The following is a 16,912-nucleotide window of genomic DNA, read 5'->3' on the forward strand; positions in this document are numbered from 1 at the left end:
GACCTTTCTCAGACAGTTTATTGTGCATCATTAAATGTGTCTCAAGCAATGATTTCAGCATCTCTAAATGCCATTGTATAATAAATCTGAATCAATAATTGATGTTGTTTTTGCATTGATCTATCATCTTTACACACTGATTTTAAATGAAAATAGATTGAGATACATGGTCCTAGAATATACACAAAACACTTAGGATACTAACTGACAAATTAGTACTGCTATATCCCATATGAATTGCATGTATAGAGGTTCTACAATGATATGAGAAACTTGTTTATTTCTATTTGCATTAGCAAATATAAGTAATGATTTGTAAGCTACAACATAGAAAACATTATAGAGATAGTTAAAAGTCTTTTCTTAAAGCTTGGACAGAATTCTGTGGTTAAATCAAATGTATGCTATAGAGACAGAACACCTATATTATATTAATGTTTCCATTAGCACAGTTAAAATATTTTAAAATTCCTGAATAAAAAGTGTCATATGGAATAGGATTGTTTTTGTCTCTACTCAGCTCCATCCATCTTTCAATAAACTTTTATTTAGAACCTCTCAAGACCCCAAAGACCAACTATTCCAATATAAAGGATCAAGAATTCTTTACACAATACCAGCAAAAACTGATTATCCAATCTTTGCTTGAAAACCTCCAGTGGGGAAGAAATTTTTTTCTAATAAGTGATTGGAAAAAATATACTTTATAAACCTTAAATTGCTATATAAAAGCAAATACTGGTAAAATAATCTGTAAAGGGAGGAGAGGAGGAAGATGGTAAGGGGAAGGATGAGAATGAGGATAACTAAAATAACAATTATAACTCATGTTGGGGAATAAGACAATGGCATATTAATAAATAATAGGTAAATTGATATCCATAGGGATTTTGTGTGTCTTGAAACCACTATGAAGGCTAGAAAGGAAACTTGTTATGGTAACCTGTGATAACACTGTGTGGTTAAGCATCCTGGGTGATTCAATGATACTTCCTCTGTGGAAAATAAAGCTAGATTTTCATACTTGTAGCTCAAAATGACCTACTTTCTCAGATTAGCAGAACAAACCATACTCCTTTATATTCTAATGCCACTAAAAGGTGAAATACATACAAATAAATGAACGATATTAGAACCCATTTTATATATAATATGTATCATGATAGGATAATAGTATAAATATAATAGCAATATATAATATTATGTAATACATATTAAGATATTTAAGATATATATAATAATAAAATTAAATAGAATAAAACAATTTGAAGCATAGCAAAATAGTACAGAAAATGTGACCGCCATTGCTATAGTTTCAACTGTAAAAAGAATGCTGGCATTTTCAAGAAATACCCACAAGAAAAGGTATCAAATGCTACTTTGGCAGAAATGATAATACAGATTTTGAAGGCAATGGAAAAGCCCTGGAAGATTTCATCACAATTTAATTAATAGATGCAATAAAATACTTGATAGATATTTCCATTTAAAGTCAACAACAATGACAAAACTTTGGAAAAGAAGTCTGGGGGAAAATCACTTCAGAAAGTATAGATTCTGGTAATTAGCAATTCAAAACAAAAGTTCAAATATTAAGGCAATACAAGGAGTCAGAGTAGTTCATAATAATAACAACATAACTGATTTTTAGTTTCAAACCTTATTACAGAGGCTGAAGAAAACAAAGAAATCAGAGACAAGACAGAATTTTAAAAAACAGAAAGAAAGGAAGAAAGAAAAAGAAAAAGGTTGTGGAAAATTTCTGGTCATTCATTCACTTAGTTTGAAGAACTCTAATACAAAATAAATATTGGATCCAACATAAAGGAAGCTGAAGCTTTAGCCTCTTCAAAATAATCAATGACTATGATGACAAATGAGATCTGGTATAATTATGATATCATTCAAAATATCTATATATTTCCTAAACTACATAGAACAGAAAGCTTTTAATACATAAAACTTGGCAAGAAGATCAAAATCATGTGAGAACAACATGAGGTAAACATTCTGTTGTCCTATTTGATACTGGAGTTCTACTGAGGATATTTTTGGTGAGCCAAAAGAAGATGAAATTGTATGCTAATATTTCTAGTCATCTACAGAAAGCACATAACAAGTAGAACACAATTATATAATGGGACAATTATATAATGTGGTTGATAAACCGCAAAACTCCAGCTTCTGGGATAAAAACTCAGTATTTGATGAAAATTACAGGAAACATTGGAAAATAATGTGTCAGAAATTAGCATATACTTACATCTCACATCCTATACCATAAGTAAGGTCAAAATGGGTACATGAGCCCTAGGCATAAAGGGTGATACTGTAAGCAAATTAAGAGAGCAAAGGATAGTTTACGTATCAAATCTGGAGAAGAGAGGAAACTATGGCTAAAGAAGAACTAGAGAATATTATGAAATGGAAAATGGATAATTTTGATTACATTAAATTAAGTTTTTCACATACAAAACCAATGCAATCAAGATTAAAAGAGAAGAAGAAAGCTAGGGAAAAAATTTCAAACCTAATGTTTTTAATAAAAACCTCATTTCCAAAATATATGGAGAACTGAATCAAATTTATAAGGGTACAAGTCAATATCCAGTTGATATATGGTCAAAAAATATGAACAATTATCAGATTAAGAAATTAAAGCCATCTGTAATCATATAAAAATGCTCTAAGTCACTATTGATTAGAGGAATACAAATTTAGACAACTCTGAGATACCAACTCATATCTATCAGATTGCTTAATGTGACAGGAAAAGATAATGACGAATGTTGAAGGGAATGTGGGAAAATTGGGACACATGCATTGTTGGTGGAGTTGTGAATTGATCCAACTGTTGTTAAGAACAGTTTGGAACTATATCCAAAATGTTCTAAAATTTCACTTACCCTTTGTTCCAGTAGTGCCACAACTGTGTTTGTATCACAAAGAAATCGTAAAAGAGGGAAAGGGACCTGCATGTACAAAACAGTTTGTAGCACCTCTTCTCATAGTGGCAAAGAACTGAAAACTGAGTAGATTTCCATCAATTGGGGAATGGCTGAATAAGTTATGGTATATAAAATTAATGGGATATTATTGTTCTATTAAAAAAATAAATGGGTTTATTTAGAAAAGCCTGGAAAGATTTACATGAACTGATGGTGAATGAAGCAAGCAGAACCAAGAAAACATTGTACATAGCAACAAGATTGTGCAATGCTCAACTATGACAGACTTAGTTCTTTTCAGCAATTCAGTGATTCAAGATCATCTTAATAAACTTGGGATGGAAAATGCCATTTATATCCAGATAGAGAACTATGGAGACTGAATGTAGATCAACTCATACTATGTTTATCTTTTTTTTTTCTTATGGTGTTTCCTTTTGTTCTATATTTTTTCTCTCCTGACATGACTCATATGGAAATATGTACATTTGTTTTTCCTTTACATTTATAATCTAAAAAAATAAAAATTTAAAGAAGTTTTAAAAAGAGTTGTTGCATTTTAAAGCTACATAGTAACATTCTTAATATATAATTTTGAATTATTAAATGAATCATAAGTAATTTGAAAAAAAGTATCTTAACAAAATCTAATAAAAATGGGTCCCATAATGTTTAGAATCAGAAAGACTTACATTTGTGAGTTCAAATCAGGCCTCAGATATTTACTTGATGTGTGACTTTGGGTAGGTCACTTAATCCTGTTTGCTTCAATTTCCTTTTCTGTAGAAGGAAATGGCAAAACATTCTGCTATGTTTGCCAAAAAAAACCTCTCAAATGAAGTCACAAAAAGCTGAATATGGTAGAAATGGTAGACTATCAACAATCTCTCACTCTATTAGGTATAGAAAGATTAATACTTCCATTCCAAAAATGGAGAAAAGGAATTGATAGACATTCTTAGAGAATATTACAAATAGATAATCAATAGAAATACTCTTCAAACAAGTTTAAGTCACTTCACTAAGCAATGATATCTATTTTGGGTACATGCCACTGAATTTCTTTAATACCATCTAAAAGGACTTGCCTCAAAAAAGAGTCAAATAAGATCCAAAGTTGGGATTAAAAAAACCTTCTGAAGCAACTTTCACATGAATACATTTAAACATGTTTAAAAAGAAAAAACTAACAACATTGAACTAATATCAGAATGATGCATACTTTTTTTCTGAAAATGGAAAGCCTAATGATGGCAATTCAAGACCAGCAATTGCCACAAGATATTATAGAAGAGTTATTTTTAAAGAATCTGAACTTGATGATCAATGTAGATAGTGCAATTATGTAATACAGTACTGCCCATTATCAAAATATAGGACCAATATCATAATTCAGTAGCAGCTTGCTGTCCTTTGTGGATTGATAGATAATTCCTAAGTGTACAAATATACTCCACGTAACACTCTGGGGAATATAATGATCCTTACTATATCTACACTGTCATCCAAAACCAAACTATCATTCACAATCACTTGGATATAATAGTTATTCATAAGAACTTATTTTTTTAAAAAAAGGCAGGTAGGCGGTAGAGTGGATAGTATTTTAAAGACTTGAAACCAGATAAATCTGACATAAAAATCTGTCCTTAAATACTTCCTAGCTATATGTGATCTTGAATATACTACTTAAATCTCTCTCTGCTTCTGGTTGCTCATCTTAAAAAAAACAGTAGAGTGTTGTTGTAAGGATCAGATAAAAAATATGTATAAACATTTGCATAAATTAAAAGAACTATACAAATGAGATCTGGTATAATTATGATATCATTCAAAATATCTATATATTTCCTAAACTACATAGAACAGAAAACTTTTAATACATAAAACTTGGCAAGAAGATCAAAATCATGTGAGAACAACATGAGGTAAACATTCTGTTGTCCTATTTGATACTGGAGTTCTACTGAGGATATTTTTGGTGAGCCAAAAGAAGATGAAATTGTATGCTAATATTTCTAGTCATCTACAGAAAGCACATAACAAGTAGAACACAATTATATAATGGGACAGCAAATTGAACTAGGACCATTTGTATCTCAACACATTTGAGAAAGATGAAAGGAGTATAATAACAAGGTTAAAATAGTGCAATCTGTCTTAGTGAAGAGGTAGTCCCATCCCTAAAATAAGAAGTCTTTAAAAATAATTAGTATTTTAAATAACTTTCAGTTTGGAGAGGTAGGATATAGAACACAGCATAATGATCATGTACAGTAGAAATTTAAACATATTTGTTAACTGAAGGAATGAGAGACAGCTCACTGAGCCCCAAACAGATATCTTGGTGGATATGAATTTTGGACACTGGAAACAGTTGTACTTTCAATTCAGTCTTCATTTGAATTAAGTTCAAAATACATATTCCTTGGTTCAAGACTGTTCATCTGATTTCTACAATTTCTCCTATGTAGTCAGCTACCATCTCCTCTTGATCCTCATAATCACACTATCCCATTAAGATATTTTATGAATCTGGTTTATGATATGATTATTTACTGGTGCATGAAACATTTTTAGCAAAAGAGGTAGATGTTAAGTCTACTGGATAAGACCCTTGCCCTTTTATATCACTTTTAAGTGTTGTTTTTTTGCCCTTGAAAGTGACATATGTTAATGTTCCCAACCATTGGTTTTCATTACTCTATAGTATTTCCATCTTATTACAAAACCATTTTACAATGTTCAAAAGGGAATTTAGAAATATTTCATTTTATTTACTCTATTGTTTAGAGATTAAAGGGAAAAAATCATAGGAACAAGGCTCTAGAATTGAAAAGGACCTCCATATACCAACTTATCCAATTTCTGCATTTATAACTGAGTTAATTGGGGTACAAGTTTAAATAATTTGTTTAAGATGAGTTGTTTAGTACATATTAGAACTAAAATTTAAACCTAGCTCCTCTGGCTTCAGAATCCATGTTTTTCTCCTTCACTAAACCTAACTATAAATTAGATAAAACTTCAAAGATCATTTAATAAAACTTATTTTATACAAATGGAAAAATTAAAGTCCAGAAACAGGAGGTTACTTGGCAAAGAGCTTCAAAACTGTGCAAAATTTTAAGGTAAAATATTCATTTTATTATTTTAGAAAAATTTATTTTGAAAACAGTGAATATTTTTTATTTTCTTATAAAATCTGCTATAATCATGTATTACCTATATTGGATTGATACTATTTTGGGGAGGGGAAAATTGAGGGAAAGAAGGATAGAATTTGGAATTCCAAAATTTCTAAAAAATGTTAAAAATTGCATGCACATATAATTGGGAAAAATAAGATACTATTTTAAAAAAACCTGCTGCAATTAGAAATAGAAAACAATCCAAACAATGTGATTTCAAAAGTACTTTTCCCTTATAGATTCAGTTATCTTAAATATAAATTGCTTCCTTGTAGGGATTTGTTTGAGTTAAAATCTAGGAAGATAAAGTTTATCTTAGAATCATCTTTTCATTTTAAACCTTTGAAACACTTTCTTCCAGCAGATGGAGGTAGTGAACTTCTCAAGAAAAATATATAACTTCTAGCCTTTGTCTCTGCTGTTTTAAGCTTGAGTTTAGAACAATCATTGAGCTGTCAAGCCAAATCAGCATGGCATTGCCTGGAATTTGTTCAATTCAAAGTCAGCTCTCTTTTCCAAAAAAATGTTCTATGACTTCTTTGGGAGCATAATGGGTTTAGAAAGGGACATTTGCATTTAAAAAGTTCTAAACAAATTAGATTCACAATAATGAACAAGGTATTGAAAATAAGCATGTGACCTTTTGAATTGCCAATTGCATATAGGGGAGAGTCTTCTGAATGACAAACCTTTAGTGTACAATAAAGCAGGAATAATATCAAGTTTCTTCTTTGGAGGTTATTTAAGCCTCATAGAATGGAGGGGTTATCCAGATTAATCCAGATCTTTATTCTTAAAATAGATAACTGAAACCATTAGAATTGATCTCACTTTATGTATAATGTGTTGCTGAATAATTGTGCTTAGAATAATGACTGCAGCCAGGAAAATCACATTTTTCATTGAATTTCAATCTAATTTCAGAGATGTATTCTAGGGAGGAGGGTAAAAGACCAAAGTCTAATAAAAAAAAATCACACATAATAATCTTAATATCCACTTCAAGGAGCATTCTACCTTTGCAAATGTACAGTCAATTTGTATTTAATCTCTGACATAACCCCAGTAAAAAAATAGTCAAATGGACAATTAATTTGCATAATCTTTGTTCATTTTCTTATAAAAAGAAGTTCTCACTGACTACATAGAATTTGGTGCCTCACCCAGTCACAAAAGTGAAGTGATTGCTCCAGAAATATGAATCATAAAGAATTACATAGTTGGAAAAAAAAGATTAAATAATCAAACCATACTTTATTTGCATTAGGAAACTAAAAATGTTACTTGGTGTTTACTATCATCCAGTATAATAGGCTCCATGTTAATAATTGTTTGTAAACCCAACAATTTAGTGGTTACAAAAGCATTTCTAAGTCTATTTATTAATTTTATTATTATTTTGAGTCAATTGGAGTTGTGACTTACCCAGGGGCACACAGCTAGGAAGTGTTGGGTCCAAGGCTGACTTTGAACCCAGGTTGTCCTGAATTCAGGACCAGTGCTCTATTCACTATACCATCTAGCTATTAACACTTCTAACTTCTTTCTCAAGTTCAATCACTTAGCTTAGAAAAATGTCAAGAATGTCTTCACAATTCTATTAAATGAAAATGGAAGGGCACACTATGAAGTGGAAGCGAAATGATATATACTATTGATATCTCTCATAACATATCTTCTCTATATCTTCCAAAGATCAGTTAGAAAAACCCAAGACAGATGTGTTAGGAAAGAGAAGGATACTTCAGAAAGTTAACAACTAGTGATTTCATTCATGTGAGTTCTTTGACTTTCACAACATCATTGAAGAACTATTAAACTGTTGTGTCACAGTTCTCTTTTAATGTCCTGACCCAGTTTCCCTAATTGTCCTATTCAGTTACTCTGCCTCAGGTTATAATCATTCTCTCTTAATGTTTGATAGGATAAAGGTCTTATATCTTAGACTTCAGGCTATAATCATTCCCTCTTAATGTTTGATGGGATAAAGGTCTTTATGCACTTTAGATGTCATTAGAATACTAGGAGCCTCTCCAGTACCTCCCATTATGTCATCCTAGGTGTGTCCCCCATTATGTCATTGTTCTTGTTATCCTATAAAAGAATCTTGTATCTGAGATTCACTGCTGGATTCTTTGAGACAATAGTCTCATTCAGTCCTGGGACCAACCATGGATCCATTTGGTCCCAGTAAATCTCTCCCTTTTAAATAAATTATTAAATTGTTCTCTAATTGCTATCTTGCTCAGTTTTTCCAGCATTACAAAACCAGCACTATTTCTATCTCTGCTCCACTCTTAGGTTTATTCCATTGGGATGTAGTTAGCCACTTGTAATCTTGTCAAAATCATTACACAGATGATCTTTGGTCTTTTCCTAGTCCCTCTTCTTGTATTATGCAAACTTTTATGAAACTTTGATTTTATTTTTGTCTTTCATCATCCAAATCATCATTTTCTGGTGAAAAAAAAAAAGAGAGCATGTTTCCTTCCATTTTCCATTTATTTAGAACTCATCTATTCTCTTATATCAATCCAAATACTGATATGAGAACTAGGACAAGATGTGGAAGTATGACAGCCTATAGTTGAATATCATTTTCTTACTGTGACATAAAGATGGGGAGTATTCCGAATACTTAACCTTTCTCATTCTCACAAAAAAAAAAAAAAAAAAAAAAAAAAAAAACTGCCCTCTGGCAAATTATATCAATCAGGAAATCACATAATCTTGCAGTTGGGTGGAACCTCAGAGCTTATTTAGTACAAATATCATCAAGAAAAAATACATTTAGCAACATTCTAGACAAGTAGTGATCCAATTTCTATTTGAAGATTTCTAGTAAGGAGAAACTCATTAACATGTAATAGTTTTAGTGTCTTTTCTGGCTCCATCTAAAGGTTAAGCCAGAGATGACATGTGCTGAGATTATGAAGGGGCACTCCATGGGGATTTTGGGTTTATGAGACAGTCTTTCTGGGAAAGGAGGGAATGGAATTTTTGGAATTTATATCTATGACACTGCATATGTGATTTTGAAGCTCTTACATTTCCTTTATGCCCTCTTCAGGACACATCCCAGTTTGACAAAATCTTTCCTAAAAAGTTTCCTGAATTGGGTACAACCCATACATGTTCTAAATCCATTCATTTAGATAGCATAACAATATTAATAGAGTTTAAGATGATATTAATTCTTTTGGACATACCATATTACTGAACCACATTAAGCTTGTAGCTTACTAAAATCCTCAAACTTTTAAAAGTGAGTTATCTGACTCATGTGAGCAACATGATGGAGGACTACACAATTTCTTGGAGTCCAGTGACCTCTCAAATCTTTCTGAAACAGCAGTTATGTACCAAAAATAAAGTAACTACATCTCTCTCATGATTGAGAGCACCCAAGATCCTAAAGATTGAGAGCACCCAAGATCCTAAAGAGGATTTAAAACCCCTCAAAACCCAAGACCTAACAATCTCTGGGACTTATCATTCAGTATCCCTTTTTAAAACATTTTTACTACTAGTAACAAGACTGCACTAGCAAAAATGAGGATGAGACACATGTTAATGTCAAAAACTACCCCTTAACCCCAAACTCCATTTTGTCTTTACATTGCTACAGAGATCCATGCTTGAAACTGCAGAATTTTGCTTACAATGTGACTGATGAGTACTAAAGACAGCAGCAACAATTGACTAGAGAAGAGAGTCTAGAATCTTGGAAACAATAATTGCATAAGTAATAAAGAGTAAAGAGAAGACAGACCATTGTAGAAATTCTTACTCAAAGAATGAAAGTCTATAGTAGATAGAAAGGGTAATAAAAAGATAGAAAAAATCCTTTTTGGAAAGGGGTGCAAAAAATTGATTTAAAATACTTATGAGCACAACTAGTTGAAAGTGATTATAGGAAGGGGAAATTAAACTGAGAATTAAAAAGGACATATAATTAGATAAAGACAGAAGAGAAAACAGAATAAAAGAACAAAATCTAAAATGGGGAAGAATAATAAATATGACTAATGTATCAGGGTAAGGGAAAGATAAAGATAGGATTACATAAAAAATATTAAGGTGAAGTCACTGAAGTAACATAACACTATGTTTCCCTAAGAAGAGGGAAAATTAAACTTGGATAAAAAATAGCACCCAATATTAGAGACAGATGGAACAAAATATAAGTCTAATTATCATAACTTTATATGTGAATGAATTGTTATTCAATAAAAAGAAAAAAAAGAGGGATAGATTGGATAAGAAAACAAAACCTATATTGTGTTGCCTATAAGAAATGCATAAAAAATAAAGACATACAAATAAAACTGAGGGGTTGGGAAAAAAGAACTATGTATCAAATAAATACTAAAAACAAAGAGGAATTGCAATCTAGGCAGAGGAAAAACAAATATTCAAAAAATTAGAAAAGCATAAACAAAAAAAAATTATATTACACTGAAAGGAACCATAAACCACAAGCCAATATAAATAATAAACTTGTATCCTCCAAATGCTTTAGAATCCAAAAAAGAAAATACTTTGGGAGTTTCAAGATGACATAGACAGAAACACAAAAGTGATCAAAAATTTCAATATGCATGTATACATTTTAGATAAATCTGACAGATTGAAAAGGGAAAATATAGAACTGAATAAATTGCTTGAGAAACTAGAATTAAAAACTCATGGAATCTTCTCAAGAATAATGAAATATTTCAGCACCATATACTTTTATAAAAGGTGACCATATCCTAGAGCATAGAGATCTTGCAAACAAATGCAAAAAAGAAGAAATAGACAATATATTCTTTACAGATAATAATGTGCTGAAAATATTATTTGGTTCAGGGACCACAAACAAAAGATATAAGACCAAATGGAAATTCAATAATGAAATTTTGGAACTGCAATAAAACTACCTTAGGCACCCACAGGAACAGTATCATGACTAGAGTCTTACTCTCCTGACCAGCACCCCTGCAGTGTGAGGACGCCACAAGAACAACTACAGCAAACTCAAAAAGCTTGATGATTATGAAACTGAGGTTTTCTAGAATCACTTACAATTGGAATTAACTAAAAACAATATCACAAATCCATGAGACATTGTGTTGCAACTAGACTTATTACAAGAAATGATCATGTATGTGCAATCCAAAACCAGAACAAAGAGTTCATAATCCATACAGCTATCAATGATAATAAAACAAAAGCAGGTGGATAAAATAGAAATATCCTAAAAGGGAGTAGTCTGGGAAGGGGAAAGGTACAGTAAATGTGGGAAAAGGACAAAATCCTCCCTTCAGGGAGGAACAAGGCAATGGCAAAAGCAGCATTTTTTTTTGTTGTGAACTGAGGGACAATGAAGATGGAAGGGTCTGCTTATCTACAAGGGTCCTAAATATACAAGCACTTTCTCAGTATGCTGCAGACTGATTAGCCTTACCTTCACTCCCAAATATGTAAACTGCAAAAAATGTTTAAGGGACACCTCAACATTCTTTAACAGAGTATACTTGTTAAGATAGCAATATATCTTGACTTCTTTTAAAAAAGATTTCTTCTGTACCCCTAGACCAAATTCCATGAATGCTTCTGGATGATCAATAAACTATCCTAAGATCACATATTTAAACTCACTAGAAAAAAAGAAGTTGGGGAAAAGTATGCAATTGTAAAACATATAAGACATTACAAAAAAGAGGCTTCACTTGCCCTTAGTCTATCTTACTCTAATTAGCTATATGACATTGGAGGTGCCATTAAATTCCCTGGGCATAAGATTCTTTATCTCTAAAATAAAGAGATTGGATTAATTGGCTTCTTGTGATCCCTTGCATTCCTAGATCTTTGATTATATGAAGTTGTCTGTCTGAGATAAAAATGTGAGGAATCCCCAAATCTAGCATTGTCTTTATGATTGAGGAAAAGTCATGTAATAATCACTATAAACATCAGTTTCTGCAGCTTCAGTTTCCTTTTATGTACAATGAGAAAAACAAACATGCTGGCTTTTCAGGTGGAAGATCTACTCATTGAGCATTACACATAACATTCCTAACAAGTGATTGTTCAGTTTCGATTTGAAGAATTCCAGTGGAACAATGGCAAACCACAATTTCAGGGGAATTATGGTGAGACATATTATCCATTTAAAAAAATGTTGATTGCTTCAAAGTGTAGAATGAGGCATTTATATAGGTTTATATGTAAATATATACTTGTATGTGTATATATGTGTATAAATATATTTGACATAGGTAATGTGAGAGAATATGCTGTGTTTATCTCTATATGTTTGTAGAGGTAATAATTTTTTTTTTTTTGGTTTCTCAATGTTGGAAGGAAGTGAGAGATCATTTAACACTTTTAAAAATGAAGGTGGAATATTAAAAAAAATTCTAGTGAAAAGAAATTATCTCATGTGCCAGTTAGAAACTGATAGGAAATGACTGACATCACAATTTTCACTAATTGAAAGTATATAATGCATGTGCTAATGTTGTGGTTTGTGGGTTTGTGGAGAGTCTTAATTGTGGCTTGCCCTTATTCCCCCAAGATACAAGGAGACAGAAGGAACTGAATGATCCAAGGTAATTAAAGCTAATTAAGAACAGTGGGTATCTTGGATTGATAGTCTCAATGACCACATGGTGTCCAATAGCCACTAAAGAATTCCATGGCAATCAGAAACTTGTCTCTTAACCACTGATTCAAAAGTTCACAGCAGAGGGGAATAAGCTAGAAGTCATTTCTGTAATGTTCTTGTTGATTTTCTGGAGATCTTGGAGCAGCCTTCCTTTCAGTTCAATAATCACCACAAGAATAGCCAGGTGTTAAAGTCCAAATACTTTATTAGCTCCTTCACAATCTAGTTTCCTTGCCTGGACCTAGGCTAGCTTTTGTAGAGGCCTTCTGGAGTCTTCATTTCAGCGGAGAAGCTAAAAAAAAGAGCCCTGCCACCATGGTGGTATGAGATGGGATAAATGAATCTCTCTGAGTCCAAGGACTTATGCTTCAATCTCCAGCCACCACAAAGGTGGATGATGGAATGAATCTGTCTCTGAATGAATCTGGCTCTCAGTCCCCTCCTGGCTGAGTTTGTCTCAGCTTATATGCTCTACACTGAGCATAAACCAATCATTATATCACTAGGAAACCATTATTTGTTGTAAATTAAATGAATCATACTGAATTTAGAGAACTATTAATCACCATGGTAAACTAGATTACCATTGTCTTTACCAATTCTACTGAGTTAACACCTTGTAAGAATCCTTGTTTTAAATCCAGAGTTCTGGCCCATAACACATTTCAACTTGTGATTATATTGAACTGAAATCTATTGCAATAGGGTCTATTCTATCTGAATATTTTTGTTTACCATTCACTTGTAATCCAAAAAGATTTTAAATAAATAATGATAGAACTTTTTAATCTGAGGTTCATGGGTCTGTATTAGATTTCAGAAAGACCATGGATTTGAACAGGCAAACACACACACATATATTTAAACACACATATGTACATATATATATATATATATATATATATTTGTGTGTTGTATATCTTACACATACATCTACATAAACACACATATATGAATATAGAGATATATTTTCATTTTTACTAACTTTCAATTGAAATTTAGCATCTTTGTAATTTGAATGTAATCTATAAACCACTATTGTTAGCAGGAATCTATAAGCTACAGGTGCTAAAGAAAAACATGATACCACAGAAAATAAGAATCACTTCCCTAGGAAGAAATTCCTTGATGCTTACCTATTACTTCAGGTCATGAAGCAAAATTAGGAGGTAATAACCAAATAATAATATTTTAAAAACTAATCATTTCAGTTTTAAAAAGTCACTCAAGATAAGTCTCTTCCTTTCTTGTTTTGCCAGCAAAGCTATCAAAAGAGAAGCAGGCCAAAGGGAAGAAAGTGTCTCAGGCCTCTCCTATTATAAAGAATCAGGAGGCATGAAAGTGAATAGTCCTTTGTTTGAGAATCAGCCCAAGAACTTTGACATTGGTCCAAATTAGGTCCAATTGGGCATCTAGCCCCCAAGGGAACTTACTCAGTTTCTCAAATGGACTAGATATATCAGATTGTAAAGTCAAAAGTGTATCTTTTTTTTTTTTTTAATAAATGTTTGAAAGTACTGCTAGCTAATTAGTTCACCCAGGCTTTGGATTATTAGACAACTACTCAATTGCTTAAAGGGATTCAAAAGTATAGACTTGAGATAAAGCAAGAAAAGAAACAAAGGCTGCTGTCTTGGGCTGAATAAAAATCTGCAATCAAGGGAGATATCCTCACTAATAGATTACCTGCACTCAGAGCAGATGTTACCACTGGTATCCTAGTGAGAAACAAGAAAGCACAGTTGGTAGGGATTATGACATGGGCCCCTTTGAGATAGTGATCTTTTTACATGCCTTATAAAAAATGGGGGTCACTTACTGTATTATCAAAGGAAAAGTCAGACTCAGTCACTTTGGTTCACAGAAAGACCTCTACAAACATTATCTTCACACAGGTTCACCCTGAAGATAAAGGAATCTAGTCAACTAGGTAGAAGCCATTGAAATGAATTACAATGACAGATATAATGAGATCTGTCATCATTGGGATGGCAATGCTCTGGGTCTGAAATCAGTGACTCCTATTACCAAGGTGGAAAAGGTAAAAAAAAAAATTAAGAAACTTGCAACCAAATTGAGTTAAATGTATGTTTGATTTTTCCCTACATAAAAATAAAAATTTAAATTAAAAAATAATTCATACCAGTCAAACCAGTTTGGTTACTGAAATTTCATATGTGACTTGAGAGGATCTGTTTTCAAGTCCTCTTTGTACCACTTAACTATGTGACCTTGTACAGATCATTTAACCTCCTTATTTCTTGGATTCCTGAAATATAAAACAAAGGATTTCAGCATCTGGTCATTAGATGATCCATGAGTTCTCAATTTCATTCAGGGTTTTTTGTTTTTTTGTTGTTGTTATATAACACAGACTACCTGAGAGATTAAATAAGATAATTGTAAAGTGCTTAGCACAATACCTGACAAGTAGTGGGTACTATTCCCTTCCTTTTCCCTGTGAGAAGACAAGTGTCTGAATGCAGCATCTTTCCCAATGTTCTATGAGCCAATGTCTTTAAATTCTGAAGAAGAGGGCATTACAGACACAAACAGTATTTTATATTGTTATTAAAAGTTCATTCTATTTCTGTAAGTATTTGGACAGAGTCTTCCCCTTTTGCTTATTTTTGGTCTGTCAAACATATCACAAAAATAATTTGGGGACATTTTTCTAAATTATAGATGAACAAGGTCATAGTGTCTACAGATAGATTGAGAAAGGTTCAGATTTAAGCAGGTCATACTTTATTTCTAATCCTTTGTGTCAGGCCAGTACACTGACTATGTATTATCCATAGTACCAGTAACAGAAATGATCCCTTGGGCTATATTTTGTTCAAGGTCTTTTCAACTATAACTTTTAGAAACATGGCCATTTCTCAGAGAAGAGCTCAGTTTTGCAGTTTCCTTTGAGATCCATGATTTATTTTCAAGAGAAAGTCTCTATATAAATAAATAATTCTGAAGTGCAGCTCAATTTATAAAGCTTATTTTCTTGGGAAAGCCACAAATGCCATCTTTATGTCTTTTTGTGAATTATGATCTTAAGAATTTGGATTTTTTTAAACCCAGAAAAAATGTATAATGTTATGCTTTATGAAACATCTATTTGAGGATTGTGTCATGTTTCAAGCATTATTTCATATGGAGGAAAGAGCTTAGAAGGAGCTAGAGAAAGCCTCAAAGTGTTCTTCCTGTGTTTCCCATTGGGTATAACACACTTAGCCCATTGGTTAAGACTTTGCAAGAAAGAGTTCAGAGCTTGTTAGAGCCTTCTTATGCTGCATTTTAAGAAAGATAAAGGAAAGTTGGAACAGATAAGTGAAACTAGAACAAAAGTGAACTCATAACTATTTGGTTTTTCATTTTTTCAATCATAACTTCTTTTTTTTTACAATGTTTTCTATAATTTAAAGTAGTTATTAAATAACTTCTGAGACTTCTCTAACTCCCAATTACATAAGAAAGAAAACAATTATTTATTATGCATTTACTATGCGTACCACACATTGTCAGATGCTGTGCTAAGCATTTTGCAAAAATTGTCCCATTTTACCTTCACAACAACGCTGGGAAGTAGGTGCTATTTTTAATTCCCATTTTATAGTCAATGAAATTGAGACACAATAATAAGTGTGTGAGATTTGAACTCAGTTCTTCCTAATCCCAAGTACAGTTATTTAATCATTGTACCACTTTATTGCCTTTGAACTTCATTAACTAGTCCTTCACAGATTCCAATTTTTTTTTTACTTTAAAACAATTTACTTTCTTGTTCTCTAGAATATATGTAATATGACCTGATCTCTGTGAAATAGTGCAACATTTGACACATAAATATAATTTGGATTATAAGAATTGTTCTTAGAGATACCACTACACACCTGTCAGATTGGCTAAGATGACAGGAAAAAATAATGATGATTGTTGGAGGGGATGTGGGAAAACTGGGACATTGATTCATTGTTGGTGGAGTTGTGAACGAAATCCAACCATTTTGGAGAGTAGTTTGGAACTATGCTCAAAAAGTTATCAAACTGTGCATACCCTTTGATCCAAGCAGTGTTACTACTGGGATTATATCCCAAAGAGATTATAAAGAAGGGAAAGGGACCTGT

The 16,912-nt window shown here is 32.1% G+C and overlaps 1 pseudogene; it reads left to right on the forward strand.

Annotated features, from left to right (window-relative positions):
* LOC100931869 overlaps positions 1–14,874 on the forward strand; it is a 29,471-nt pseudogene extending 14,597 nt beyond the window's left edge.
* Positions 14,875–16,912: the final 2,038 nt, after the last annotated feature.

Source organism: Sarcophilus harrisii, chromosome 5, assembly GCF_902635505.1.
Source record: "Sarcophilus harrisii chromosome 5, mSarHar1.11, whole genome shotgun sequence".
Lineage (NCBI taxonomy): Eukaryota > Metazoa > Chordata > Mammalia > Dasyuromorphia > Dasyuridae > Sarcophilus > Sarcophilus harrisii.